The sequence below is a fragment of the Oncorhynchus mykiss genome, chromosome 13, assembly GCF_057628025.1.
Source record: "Oncorhynchus mykiss isolate SJ-2025 chromosome 13, ASM5762802v1, whole genome shotgun sequence".
Taxonomy (NCBI): domain Eukaryota; kingdom Metazoa; phylum Chordata; class Actinopteri; order Salmoniformes; family Salmonidae; genus Oncorhynchus; species Oncorhynchus mykiss.
In genome coordinates this window covers 7,024,182-7,038,763 of record NC_143034.1, presented here as the reverse complement: position 1 = coordinate 7,038,763, position 14,582 = coordinate 7,024,182, and the positions used below count along the sequence as shown (strand labels likewise).

At 40.0% G+C, this 14,582-nt stretch overlaps 1 protein-coding gene and 1 pseudogene across 1 annotated transcript in view; both read left to right on the top strand.

Moving 5' to 3' along the window:
• LOC110513809 (uncharacterized) overlaps nucleotides 1–14,582 on the top strand; it is a 158,917-nt gene that overhangs the window by 43,382 nt on the left and 100,953 nt on the right.
• LOC110513813 (uncharacterized) lies at nucleotides 4,611–10,244 on the top strand (annotated as a pseudogene).

The following is a 14,582-nucleotide window of genomic DNA, read 5'->3' as shown; positions in this document are numbered from 1 at the left end:
TGACAGGTGACATTTTGTGTTGATTTCATGTTGAATTCACTTTAGTTGAGGACTCAAAGAAATGTAACTAGAAACTAGATGTTGGACTGACATCTGTGCCCAGTGGGCTGGTTTGAATAAGCAGCAGGTGTTGGATCAATTAGTAGCATTAGTAGCTAAGTTTCCGTGCAATTTGCGACAGATTTCCATGTGAATATTCTAGAACCTGCATAAAACATACACATTTTCAAAACAACGTTTGCTGTTAAATTCTCATGTACCGAATGAAAAATACAAGTTAAATTGGTTTCCATCGCATTTTCAACTCTACTGATGGTTTTAAAAACTGTTGCGTGAAATAGAAAACGTGTTCTTGTCCCGTGCACTGTAGTCAGCAGCTCTAAGATGTGATGGTTATTATATAAATATTTGCACATAAAGGAGTTCCCACCTCCATTTCTCACTTACACATGTTTACTGACACATGAAGACCCCACCATGTCATACGAACTAACACATTATCTGCCTGCATTTATAAAATTGTTCAGGCATATCCTGTTTCCGTCAGCCCGGTCATTACTTTTGAAATGGTTGGATCAATATCCACCTTCATGATGTGGATGAAGCCTGATTTGGAATGTCTGAGTAGTTCTATATGATGTCATAATACAACCCTCTGATAATCAAGTGATATTTAGAATGTCTGAGTAGTTCTATCTGATGTCATAATACACCCCTCTGATAATCAAGTGATATTTAGAATGTCTGAGTAGTTCTAGCTGATGTCATAATACACTCCTCTGATAATCAAGTGATATTTACATGTGATGCATTTGCTCCATTGTTTCCATTTGACATCAAGAAGAGAATGGGCTGATGGGTGGTGGTGCTACTCTACAGGTAAGGCTGTCCAATATGAATGTTCAATACACACAATAGGTTGATCGGTAGCCAGTTAGCTAGCTGCTACGTCTTTTTCCACACAGTAGCTAGCTATCAACAAAGTAAATATCCCCTCCAGGCCTTGTGGTGGCAGCAGTGTACAACAACCACTGTTTACCGGAGCTTCCTGATTAGAAAAAAATTAGGCTGTATTTTGCTTGATTAACCAAATGTTATGTGTGTAAAGTCATACCTTATAAAAAACTCACAACAGATGTGATGGAAACAGGTTTTCAGAAGACTGAGGTCGGTTTTCCTTTAACTTTTTACCTGGGCTTTGCTCCTTTCATATCTATTTTGATCCTGACAAACTCCCCAGTCCCTGCCGGTGACAAGCATACCCATAACATGATGCTGCCACCACAATACTTGTTGTGTGGTTAATGTGTGGTCTGTCTCCAGGTCATCAGACTGTTAAATAGTCACCACTAGCCGGCCTCCTCACAGTACCCTGTCCTGAACTTTAGTCACTGTTACTAGCTGTCAACCACCCAGTACTCCACCCTGTATTCTAGTCAAGGCTCATCCTATATAACTACTGCTGTACACACCTTTTATATTCATATATGGTCCATAATGTCTAGACACACCATCATATACATCGTAAACAAACTGTATATAATTATATTCCAGACTCTGACATTGTAAACCAACTGTATATATTTATATATATATTTATATTCACATAACACAATACAATGTCAGTGTCACATAACACAATGTCAGTGTCACATAATACAATGTCAGAGTCACATAACATAATACCATGTCAGAGTCACATAACACAATGTCAGAGTCAGAGTCACATAACACAATGTCAGAGTCAGAGTCACATAACACAATACAATGTCAGAGTCACATAACATAACACAATGTCAGAGTCAGAGTCACATAACACAATGTCAGAGTCAGAGTCACATAACACAATGTCAGAGTCAGAGTCACATAACACAATGTCAGAGTCAGAGTCACATAACACAATACAATGTCAGAGTCACATAACATAACACAATGTCAGAGTCAGAGTCACATAACACAATGTCAGAGTCACATAACACAATGTCAGAGTCACATAACACAATGTCAGAGTCACATAACACAATGTCAGAGTCACATAACACAATGTCAGAGTCAGAGTCACATAACATAACACAATGTCAGAGTCAGAGTCACATAACACAATGTCAGAGTCACATAACACAATGTCAGAGTCACATAACACAATGTCAGAGTCACATAACATAACACAATGTCAGAGTCACATAACATAATACAATGCCAGAGTCACATAACATAATACAATGTCAGAGTCAGAGTCACATAACACAATGTCAGAGTCACATAACACAATGTCAGAGTCACATAACACAATGTCAGAGTCAGAGTCACATAGCATAACACAATATCAGAGTCACATAACATAATACCATGTCAGAGTCACATAGCATAACACAATATCAGAGTCACATAACATAATACCATGTCAGAGTCACATAACATAATACAATGTCAGAGTCAGTCACATAACACAATGTCAGAGTCACATAACACAATGTCAGAGTCACATAACATAATACAATGCCAGAGTCACATAACACAATGTCAGAGTCACATAACATAATACAATGCCAGAGTCACATAATACAATGTCAGAGTCACATAACACAATGTCAGAGTCACATAACATAATACAATGCCAGAGTCACATAATACAATGTCAGAGTCACATAACACAATGTCAGAGTCACATAACATAATACCATGTCAGAGTCACATAACACAATGTCAGAGTCACATAACACAATGTCAGAGTCACATAACATAATACAATGTCAGAGTCAGAGTCACATAACATAACACAATTTCAGAGTCACATAACATAATACAATGTCAGAGTCACATAACATAATACAATGTCAGAGTCAGAGTCACATAACACAATGTCAGAGTCACATAACATAATACAATGTCAGAGTCAGAGTCACATAACACAATGTCAGAGTCACATAACACAATGTCAGAGTCACATAACATAATACAATGCCAGAGTCACATAACACAATGTCAGAGTCACATAACATAATACAATGCCAGAGTCACATAATACAATGTCAGAGTCACATAACACAATGTCAGAGTCACATAACACAATGTCAGAGTCACATAACACAATGTCAGAGTCACATAACACAATGTCAGAGTCACATAACACAATGTCAGAGTCACATAACACAATGTCAGAGTCACATAACACAATGTCAGAGTCAGAGTCACATAACATAATACAATGTCAGAGTCAGAGTCACATAACACAATGTCAGAGTCACATAACACAATGTCAGAGTCACATAACACAATGTCAGAGTCACATAACACAATGTCAGAGTCACATAACATAATACAATGTCAGAGTCAGAGTCACATAACACAATGTCAGAGTCACATAACACAATGTCAGAGTCACATAACACAATGTCAGAGTCAGAGTCACATAACATAATACAATGTCAGAGTCAGAGTCACATAACACAATGTCAGAGTCACATAATATAATACAATGTCAGAGTCACATAACACAATGTCAGAGTCAGAGTCACATAACACAATGTCAGAGTCACATAACACAATGTCAGAGTCACATAACATAACACAATGCCAGAGTCACATAACACAATGTCAGAGTCACATAATATAATACAATGTCAGAGTCACATAACACAATGTCAGAGTCAGAGTCACATAACACAATGTCAGAGTCACATAACACAATGTCAGAGTCACATAACATAACACAATGTCAGAGTCAGAGTCACATAACACAATGTCAGAGTCACATAACACAATGTCAGAGTCACATAACGTAATACCATGTCAGAGTCACATAACATAATACAATGTCAGAGTCAGAGTCACATAACACAATGTCAGAGTCACATAACACAATGTCAGAGTCACATAACACAATGTCAGAGTCAGAGTCACATAACATAACACAACACATTTACATAATACATTTCAGTCTTCTGCGGTGTATTTGAAGTGTCATATTGGGATGCAAACTCAAATATGAACACATTTAAACTATATCTGACATGCTACTGGTGTCTTCTTTGTTAAGCCCATAATCACTTCACCCCCCCCCCCCCCCCCCCCCACAAAAAGATCCTACTACAGAAAGCTGCACAATATGTTGAGTAAAGTCATTTATGCCTCGTCAATCTGTCACCTGATCCTGCCTAATGGGCAGGTCAGCCCTGGAGGAAAGTATTGGCTGTAAGAAGGAAGAGAAAACATAACATCTGTTTTTTTTTTTTAAATGACTTCTTATGACATTGTTGGCCAGAATAAACATTGTAATTAATATTTTTCCAAACTGCGTTACCCACTCCAGTCAGCAGATGGCGATATGAGTTTTTCAAATGATGCTTCTTGCATGACGTACAATCTAGTGGACGGAACTGGAGGCTTCTTCAACAGCGACAAAATGCTTCTGATTCAAACAACGTGGTGGTTTGCAAGCGAACGTTAAACCGAAACATTGAAGCGTTTAAGACACATCTTGTGTATATTATTCTTAGTGTTTTAAACCCAATTCTGTTTACATATCTACTCGTTCATTGAAACGTAAATTGCTTGTTAAATTAGCTAATGTGGTAAATTGATACTGCACTAGGCTAATCGCCCGAAACATGAGCTCACTAATCTCGACGGAGAAAGAAACTCTGATGAAAGGAGAGGAAGAAGCTTTCAGGATGAAAAGGGAGGAAGAGGAGGCTATCGCATTGAAAGAAGAGGATGATATTACAGTGAAAGAGGAATATGGGAAAGAGGTTGTGGAAGAGGAGGAGGTAGAAGCTTTCAGAATCAAAAAGGAGGAAGGTGCCATAACATTGAAAGAAGAGGAAGAACCTTTTGGAGTAAAAGAGGAAGAGGCGGCTATCTCAATTAAAGAGGAGGAGGAAGACATTTTGGGAGTGAAAAAGGATGAGACTGAAGATTCGATTAAGACCAGTGAGTACTGACTTAAAAACGGGCACAAAATATGCATTTATTGAACTAATGTGGGGTTTGAAAGAGGCATTCTACTGAAGTTCTACACTTTAATATGTTGTTCAGTACTCAATACATTGTTAAAGGTGCTATCCGTCATTGGTACATATATTTAGACTTTTATATTAGATTTATTGAAATATCCACGTAGTCCACATTAAAGTGCTCTTCATTAAACAGGCTTTTCAGAATTCAACATCGGTGCATAATTTATACTTAACTTGTCAAAGGGACGCAAAAGGCACCCATTTCGTGGAACGACCCTTTTACATTTGCAACACAAACAGTATTTTAGGAAATCACGATGAAAGCTGCCTTTGTAGGCACTTTTTTTTAATACATATTCATGCCTCTTGTAAGACTCTGTGATTGCAGTAGATGGTCATAAGTTCATCATCTGTTTGATGTTCTCGTTCACACAGGAGAGAGACATGACTATGGTGGATCCTCTGCAGAGCCTCAACAACATCCTGATGCTGACGAGGCAGAAAAGAGTCTCTCCAGATCAGAACACCAGATGGTACAGCTTGGTCTGGTCTAGCATACAGCTTGGTCTGGTCTAGCATACAGCTTGGTCTGGTCTAGCATACAGCTTGGTCTGGTCTAGCATACAGCTTGGTCTGGTCTAGCATACAGCTTCCTCTATCTGGGTCTGGGTTTCTGTAAGGCACTTTATGACAACAGTGACATCAGCATCCATAATGATATGTGTCTGTGTCCCCTCTTTATGGTTACCAGGACAACGCTAGCCCTTCCTCTCTCCCGGAGTCCCCGTGTCGTGCCTCTCCCGGTATTGGCTTACTGTTGGGTAGGAAGAGGTTGTCTGTGCTGCTGGTGGACTGCAGGAAAACAACGGGGCTGAGTGGAACTGTGAGAGGAGGAGAAGAGAAGAAAGGATCAGATTTGACACATCAAAGTAAGTAGTTTAGTATGAACAAATACAATAGATCTGCCCACTGGTATCTGTTACCAGGACAACCAGTGGAGTACTGTTAGTTGACATGAAGATAGACTGGTATCTGTTACCAGGACAACCAGCAGAGTTCTGTTAGTTGACAGGAAGATAGACTGGTGGATATGGATGTTATGAATATCGTAACACTGAAAAAAGATTCTGCCAATGAAAAGAGAGAAACCAATAGACCATATAAAACCTTGATGAAAGTTAGCTTCAGAGAAAAACGTCAAGATGATCTATTTAACTAATACTGGAGGAAAGCTGTCATCAGGCTGCCCACTCAAGAGAAAGCTTCAAACTGTAACCAGTGCCTGCAACCTGGTTCAGGTTATCAGTCAACCTACCAGGGTAGTGACAAACAGTAGAGGAATGAAATCATCAACATGGTTTGATCATATCTTTACTAATGCTGCAGAAATGGGTTTTAAAGCAGTATCCAGATCCATCAGATGTAGTGATCACAATATAGGAGCCATGTCTAGGAAAACCACAGTTCCAAAGCCTGGGACTAATATTGTGTATAAGAGGTCATACATTTTTTTGTAGGGATTCCTATGTTGTTGATGTAAATAATATTTGTTGGTCCGTGGTGTGTAATGATGAGCAACCAGACACTGCCCATGACACATTTGAAACTGCTTATCCCAGTTACTAATAAGCATGCACCCATTAAGAAAATTACTGTAAAAACGGTTAAATCCACATGGATTGATGAGGAATTACAAAATGGTATGATGAAGAGGGAGGCAAAAGAGATGGCATATAGGTCTGGCTGTATAACTGATTGGCAAACGTATTGCAAATTGAGAAATCATGTGACTAAACTGAATAAAAAGAAGAAAGTACACAATGAAACAAAGATAAAATACATGAAGAATGATTGTAAAAAGATGTGGAGCATCTTCAATGACATTTTGGGCAAAAAAAATCTACAATGACAAGTCACCGGTGTCTGACAACGTGGATGGAAAATTGAGGATAATAGCGGCCGATATTTCCATTCCTATTTGCCTTGTCTTTAATTTAAGCCTACTAGAAAGTGTGTGCCCTCAGGCCTGGAGGGAAGCTAAAGTCATTCCACTACCCAAGAATAGTAAAGCTCCCTTTACTGGTTTAAATAGCCAACCAATCAGTGCGGCTTTTGACATTATCGATCGTAGTCTGCTGCTGAAAAAACGTATGGCCTTACACCCCCTGCTATATTGTGGATATATAATTCCAAAAAAAGCTAACCTTTATTTAACTAGGCAAGTCCGTTAAGAACAAATTATTATTTTCAATGACGGCCTAGGGCTGCCTTGTTCAGGGGCAGAACAACAGAGTTTTACCTTGTCAACTCGGGGATAAGATCCAGCAACATTTCGGTTACTGGCCTCCCGCTCTAACCACTAGGCTACCTGCCGCCCCAGAGCTACCTGTCTAACAGAACACAGTGTTCTTTAATGGAAGCCTGTACAACACAATCAAGGTAGAATCAAGAATTCCCCAGGGCAGCTGTTTAGCACCTGCTTTTTTCAATCTTTACCAACAACATGCCAATGACATTTGAGTAAAGCCTGTGTGTCTGTATGCGGATGACTCAACACTGTACACGTCAGCTACCACGGAAACTGAAATGACAGCAACACTTACAATGAGCTGCAGTGAGTTTCAGAATGGGTGTCAAGGAATAAGTTAGTCCTAAATATTTCAGATTACCTTAAATTACATGGCCTACTATGCATTATGGAGTCTTAAAGGAGGCCTGTAGCATCTAATGATGAAACATTATGGAGTCTTAAAGGAGGACTGTAGCATCTAATGATGAAACATTATGGAGTCTTAAAGGAGGACTGTACCATCTAATGATGAAACATTATGGAGTCTTAAAGGAGGACTGTAACATCTAATGATGAAACATTATGGAGTCTTAACATTCTGCTGAAAGGGCAGAGCGCGAAATACAAAAATATTTTTTAGAGATATGTAACTTTCATACATTCACAAGAAGACTTTTGGTGTCAAGAAGGGCCGCAAAGAAGCCACTTCTCTCCAGGAAAAACATCAGGGACAGACTGATATTCTGTAAAAGTTACAGGGATTGGACTGCTGAGGACTGGGGTAAAGTCATTTTCTCTGATGAATCCCCTTTCCGAATGTTTAGGGCATCCGAAAAAAAGCTTGTCTGGAGAAGACAACCATCAGTCCTGTGTCATGCCAACAGTAAAGCATCCTGAGACCATTCATGTGTGGGGTTGCTTCTCAGCCAAGGGTGTCGGCTCACTCACAATGTTGCCTAAGAACACAGCCATGAATAAAGAATGGTACCAACACATCCTCCGAGAGCAACTTCTCCCAACCATCCAGGAACAGTTCGGTGACGAACAATGCCTTTTCCAGCATGATGGAGCACCTTGCAATAAGGCAAAAGTGATAACTAAGTGGCTCGTCAATATTTTGGGTCCATGGCCAAGAAACTCCCCAGACCTTAATCCCATTGAGAACTTGTGGTCAATCATCAAGAGGCGGGTGGACAAACAAAAACCCACAAATTCTGACAAAATCCAAGCATTGATTATGCAAGAATGGGCTGCCATCAGTCAGGATGTGGCCCAGAATGTTATGAAGAGGATTGCAGAGGGCTTGAAAAAGAAGGGTCAACACTGCAAATATTGACTCTGCATCAACTTCATGTCATTGTAAATAAAAGCCTTTGACACTTATGAAATGCTTGTAATTATACTTCATCATTCCATAGTAACATCTGACTAAAATATCTGAAGACACTGAAGCAGCAAATTTTGTGGAAAGTAATATATTTCATTCTCAAAACTTTTGGCCACGACTGTAGGTCGCATTCTGTATCATACAGCTATGAAAGTTATATATTTAAAACTACCTGCTCGATTGGAATCCAGTGACGTCTGTGTCTTGAGTGTCCGAGAACTGTTTATTTATTTGTGTTCTGACTTGTAAAACAGAATGAATAAATAACTAATGTAAAAGATTGTTAAAACTGGTCTTAGGTTATTGAGGGATCTGATTAGGATTTACTCTCGGAGCAAGGCCGTTTTATCATGTGGAGGTTTCTTTCGGTCTCTATTTTTCTTTTAAACACTGTCTTTGGCAGGAGAAAGACCAGACTCAGAGGAACCAGAGCCAGGGACGTCCAAACCAGCAAGAAGACACCAGTGCTCTTACTGTGGCAAGTGTTTTAAGCGGTTAGGGAACCTGAAACGACACGGGCTAGTACACACAGGGGAGAAGCCATACCACTGTTCCCAGTGTGGAAAGTGTTTCAGCCGGTCAGGGCATCTGAAAAAACATGAAAGAATACACACAGGGGAGAAGCTTTTCTACTGCTCCCAGTGTGGCAAGCGTTTCAGCCAGTCAAGGGATCTGAAAAAACATGATAGAATACACACAGGGGAGAAGCCTTTCTACTGCTCCCAGTGTGGCAAGCGTTTCAGCCAGTCAGGGCATCTGAAAAACCATGAGAGAAGACACACAGGAGAGAAGCCTTACCACTGCTCCCAGTGTGGCAAGTGTTTCACCCAGTCAGGGGATCTGAAAAAACATGAAAGAATACACACAGGGGAGAAGCCTTTCTACTGCTCCCAGTGTGGCAAGCGTTTCAGCCAGTCAAGGGATCTGAAAAACCATGAGAGAAGACACACAGGGGAGAAGCCTTTCTACTGCTCCCAGTGTGGCAAGCGTTTCAGCCAGTCAGGGGATCTGAAAAACCATGAGAGAAGACACACAGGGGAGAAGCCTTACCACTGCTCCCAGTGTGGCAAGTGTTTCACCCAGTCAGGGGATCTGAAAAAACATGATAGAATACACACAGGGGAGAAGCCTTACCACTGCTCCCACTGCGGAAAGGGTTTTAACCGGTTAGGGACCCTGAAACAGCATGAGAGAACACACACAGGGGAGAAGCCTTACCACTGCTCCCAGTGTGGCAAGTGTTTCACCCAGTCAGGGGATCTGAAAAAACATGAAAGAATACACACAGGGGAGAAGCCTTACCACTGCTCCCAGTGTGGCAAGTGTTTTAACCGGTCAGGGAGCCTGAAACAACATGAGAGAATACACGCAGGAGAGAAGCCTTAACACTGCTCCCAGTGTGGAAGGAGTTTTAACCAGAAAAACAGCCTGAACCAACATGAGAAAATACACAGAGGTGAGATGCATTACCACTCCTCCCAGGGTGCAAAGCATTTGCCCATTTAGGAAGCCTGAAAGAGCGTGACACAGAGGAGAAAGCTTACAAAAGCTTAGACTTTGGGAAAACATATTACTCAATCACTTAAACGTCATTAGAGAATCTACACAGGAGAGAAATGACTTCTCTTAGCGTGTATATTGATATTTCACATCTCATTTTTCTTACAATTCATCAGAGAACATACACAGTGCTCCCATTGTCTTATATTGTTGCCTTATACAGTGCCTTGCGAAAGTATTCGGCCCCCTTGAACTTTGCGACCTTTTGCCACATTTCAGGCTTCAAACATAAAGATATAAAACTATTTTTTTGTGAAGAATCAACAACAAGTGGGACACAATCATGAAGTGGAACGACATTTATTGGATATTTCAAACTTTTTTAACAAATTAAAAACTGAAAAATTGGGCGTGCAAAATTATTCAGCTCCCTTAAGTTAATACTTTGTAGCGCCACCTTTTGCTGCGATTACAGCTGTAAGTCGCTTGGGGTATGTCTCTATCAGTTTTGCACATCGAGAAACTGAAATTTTTTCCCATTCCTCCTTGCAAAACAGCTCGAGCTCAGTGAGGTTGGATGGAGAGCATTTGTGAACAGCAGTTTTCAGTTCTTTCCACAGATTCTCGATTGGATTCAGGTCTGGACTTTGACTTGGCCATTCTAACACCTGGATATGTTTATTTTTGAACCATTCCATTGTAGATTTTGCTTTATGTTTTGGATCATTGTCTTGTTGGAAGACAAATCTCCGTCCCAGTCTCAGGTCTTTTGCAGACTCCATCAGGTTTTCTTCCAGAATGGTTGTGGCAAACTTTAAACAACACTTTTTATTGATATCTTTAAGAAATGGCTTTGTTCTTGCCACTCTTCCATAAAGGCCAGATTTGTGCAATATACAACTGATTGTTTTCCTATGGACAGAGTCTCCCACCTCTGCAGTTCATCCAGAGTGATCATGGGCCTCTTGGCTGCATCTCTGATCAGTCTTCTCCTTGTATGAGCTGAAAGTTTAGAGGGACGGCCTTGGTCTTGGTAGATTTGCAGTGGTCTGATACTCCTTCCATTTCAATATTAATCGCTTGCACAGTGCTCCTTGGGATGTTTAAAGCTTGGGAAATCTTTTTGTATCCAAGTCCGGCTTTAAACTTCTTCACAACAGTATCTCGGACCTGCCTGGTGTGTTCCTTGTTCTTCATGATGCTCTCTGCGCTTTTAACGGACCTCTGAGACTATCACAGTGCAGGTGCATTTATACGGAGACTTGATTACACACAGGTGGATTGTATTTATCCTCACTGAACTTCTGGAGAGAGTTTGCTGCACTGAAAGTAAAGGGGCTGAATAATTTTGCACGCCCAATTTTTCAGTTTTTGATTTGTTAAAAAAGTTTGAAATATCCAATAAATGTCGTTCCACTTCATGATTGTGTCCCACTTGTTGTTGATTCTTCACAAAAAAATACAGTTTTATATCTTTATGTTTGAAGCCTGAAATGTGGCGAAAGGTCGCAAAGTTCAAGGGGGCCGAATACTTTCGCAAGGCACTGTAATGTGTTTACCTGTTTTTACCATATGAAATTGCTTCTTCCAATTATTTATAAACATGTACCTGTTAAGAAACTGACTGTTAGATATGTTAAGGCTCCATGGATTGATGAGGAATTTAAAAACTGTATGTTTGAAAGAGTTGGGGCAAAAGGAGTGGCTAATAAGTCTGCCTGGCTTACATAATGCAAATTGAGAAATGATGTGACCAAACTCAACAAAAATAATAAACTTTAATATGAAGCCAAGATCAATGATATAAAGAATGATGGAAAAAAACATCATGAAAGAAAAGCAGTGCAAGTATTGAATGTTGTAAAGTTAGTGTGGGAGAGGTGGAACAATTGTTACCGATCAATAATGACAAACCTGGCATTGACAACTTAGTCAGCTACCGTCCTCGGTAGCTTTCCATAGCCACTCCTATCTGACATATTTTTTATATGAGCCTAGAGGAAGGTCTTTGTTCTCTTGCCTGGAGGGAAGCCAAATTAATCCACTACCCAAGAGTGGTAAAGTGGCCTTTACTGGTTTTAACAGCAGACCTATAAGCTTGCTGCCAGCTCTTAGCAAACTGTTGGGGAAAAAATGGTTTGAACAAATACAATGCTGTATTTCTGTAAACAAATGAACAACATACTTTCAGCATGCTTATAGAGAAGGGCACTCAACATGTACTGCACTGACACAAATGACTGATGATTGGTTGAGAGAAATTGATAACAAGAAGATTGTGGGAGCTCTATTGTTAGATTTCAGTGCAGCCTTTGATATTATTGACCATAACCTGTTGTTTAAGAATGTTTGTGCTATGGCTTTTCAACCTCTGCCATAATGTGGATTCAGAGCTATCTATCTAATAGAACTCAGAGGGTTTTTAATGGAAGCTTCTCTAATGTCAAACATATAAAGTGTGATGTACCGCAGGGCAGCTCTCTAGGCCCTCTACTCTTTTCTATTTTTACCAATGGCCTACCACTGGCATTAAACAAAGTATGTGTGTCCATGTATGCTGATGATTCAACTATATAAGCACCAGCAACCACAGCTAATGAAGTCACTGAAACCCTTAACAAAGAGTTGCAGTCTGTTTTGGAATGCGTGGCCAGTAATAAACTGGTCCTGAACATCTTTAAAACTAAGAGCATTGTATTTGGTACAAATCATTCCTTAAGTTATAGACCTCAGCTGAATCTGGTAATGAATTGTGTGGCTGTTGAACAAGTTGAGGAGACTAAATTACTTGGCATTACCTTAGATTGTAAACTGTCATGGTCAAAACATATAGATTCAATGGTTGTAAAGATGGGGAGAGGTCTAGCCATAATAAAGAGATGCTCTGCTTTTTTGACACTACTCTCCACAAAGCAAGTTCTGCAGGCTCTAGTTTAGTCTAATCTTGATTATTGTCCAGTCGTGTGGTCCAGTGCTGCAAGGAAAGACAGAGTAAAGCTGCAGCTGGCCCAGAACAGAGCGGCTGTCACGCCCTGGCCATAGAGAAGCTTTTATTCTCTATTTTGGTTAGGCCAGGGTGTGACTCGGGTGGGAATTCCAGTTTCTTTATTTCTATGTTTTCTATTTCTTTGTTTTTTGGCCAGTGTGGTTCCCAATCAGGGACAGCTGTCTATCGTTGTCTCTAATTGTGAATCATACTTAGGCAGCCTTTTTCCACCTGTGTTTTTTGGGTAGTTGTTTTCTGTATAGTTGATTTGTCTTACAGAACTGTTCATTCTTCTCTTTGTTATTTTGTTCTAATGTTTTTTGATTAAATAAAATTCATGAACACTTACCACGCTGCGCTTTGGTCTATGCCTTCCAACGAGAGACGTGACAATTGTGTCATATTTTGTGTTGACCGTAGGAGGGGTAGCTGCTGCTTTTGCAACAGCTAATGGGGATCCTAGTAAAATACCAAATACCAAACTCTGTTGTTCTCTCTGAGCTCAGAAATAAAGAATCTTGGTTTGACTTGATGCTTGGCATCATTGTCCATTTGAAAGACCCATTTGCGACCAAGCATTAACTTCCTGACTGATGTCTTGAGATGTTGCTTCAATATATTCACATAATTTTCCTACCCCATGATGCCATCTATTTTGTGAAGTGCCCCAGTCCTTCCTGCAGCGAAGCACCCCCACAACGTGATGCTGCCACCTGTGTGCTTCACGGTGGGGATGGTGTTCTTCGGCTTGCAAGCATCCCCCTTTTTCCTCCGAACATAACGATGGTCATTATGTCCAAACAGTTCTATTTTTGTTTCATCAGACCAGAGGACGCCTTCAGGCGTTTGGAAATCGCTCCCAAGGATGAACCAGACTTGTGGAGGTCTACCATTTTTTTCTGAGATCTTGGCAGATTTGTATTTATTTTCCCATGATGTCAAGTAAAGAGGCACTGAGTTTCAAGGTAGGTCTTGAAATACATTCACAGGTGCTCTTCCAATTGACTCATGATGTCAATTAGCCTATCAGAAGCTATAGACATAATCTTCTGGAATTTTCCAAGGCTGTTTAAAGGCACAGTCAACTTAGTGTATGTAAACTTCTGACCCACTGGGATTGTGTAATAATCTGTCTGTAAACAATTGTTGGAAAAATGAATTTTGTCGTTAACACAGATGCCCTAACCGACTTGCCAAAACTATAGTTTGTTAACAAGAAATTTGTGGAGTGGTTGAAAAATTAGTTTTAATGACTCCAACCTAAGTGTATGTAATCTTTGACTTCAACTGTAAATACTGTATCCTTCACTATCTATTCTTCACTATATATTGCATCTTAGCTGCTGTGTTTCTGCTCATCCATGTTTTATACTTCTATATTTCCCATTCCTTTACTGGATTATGTGTATTAGGTTTAGTTGTGGAATTTGTTAGATATTATCTGTTTGATACTGCTGCACT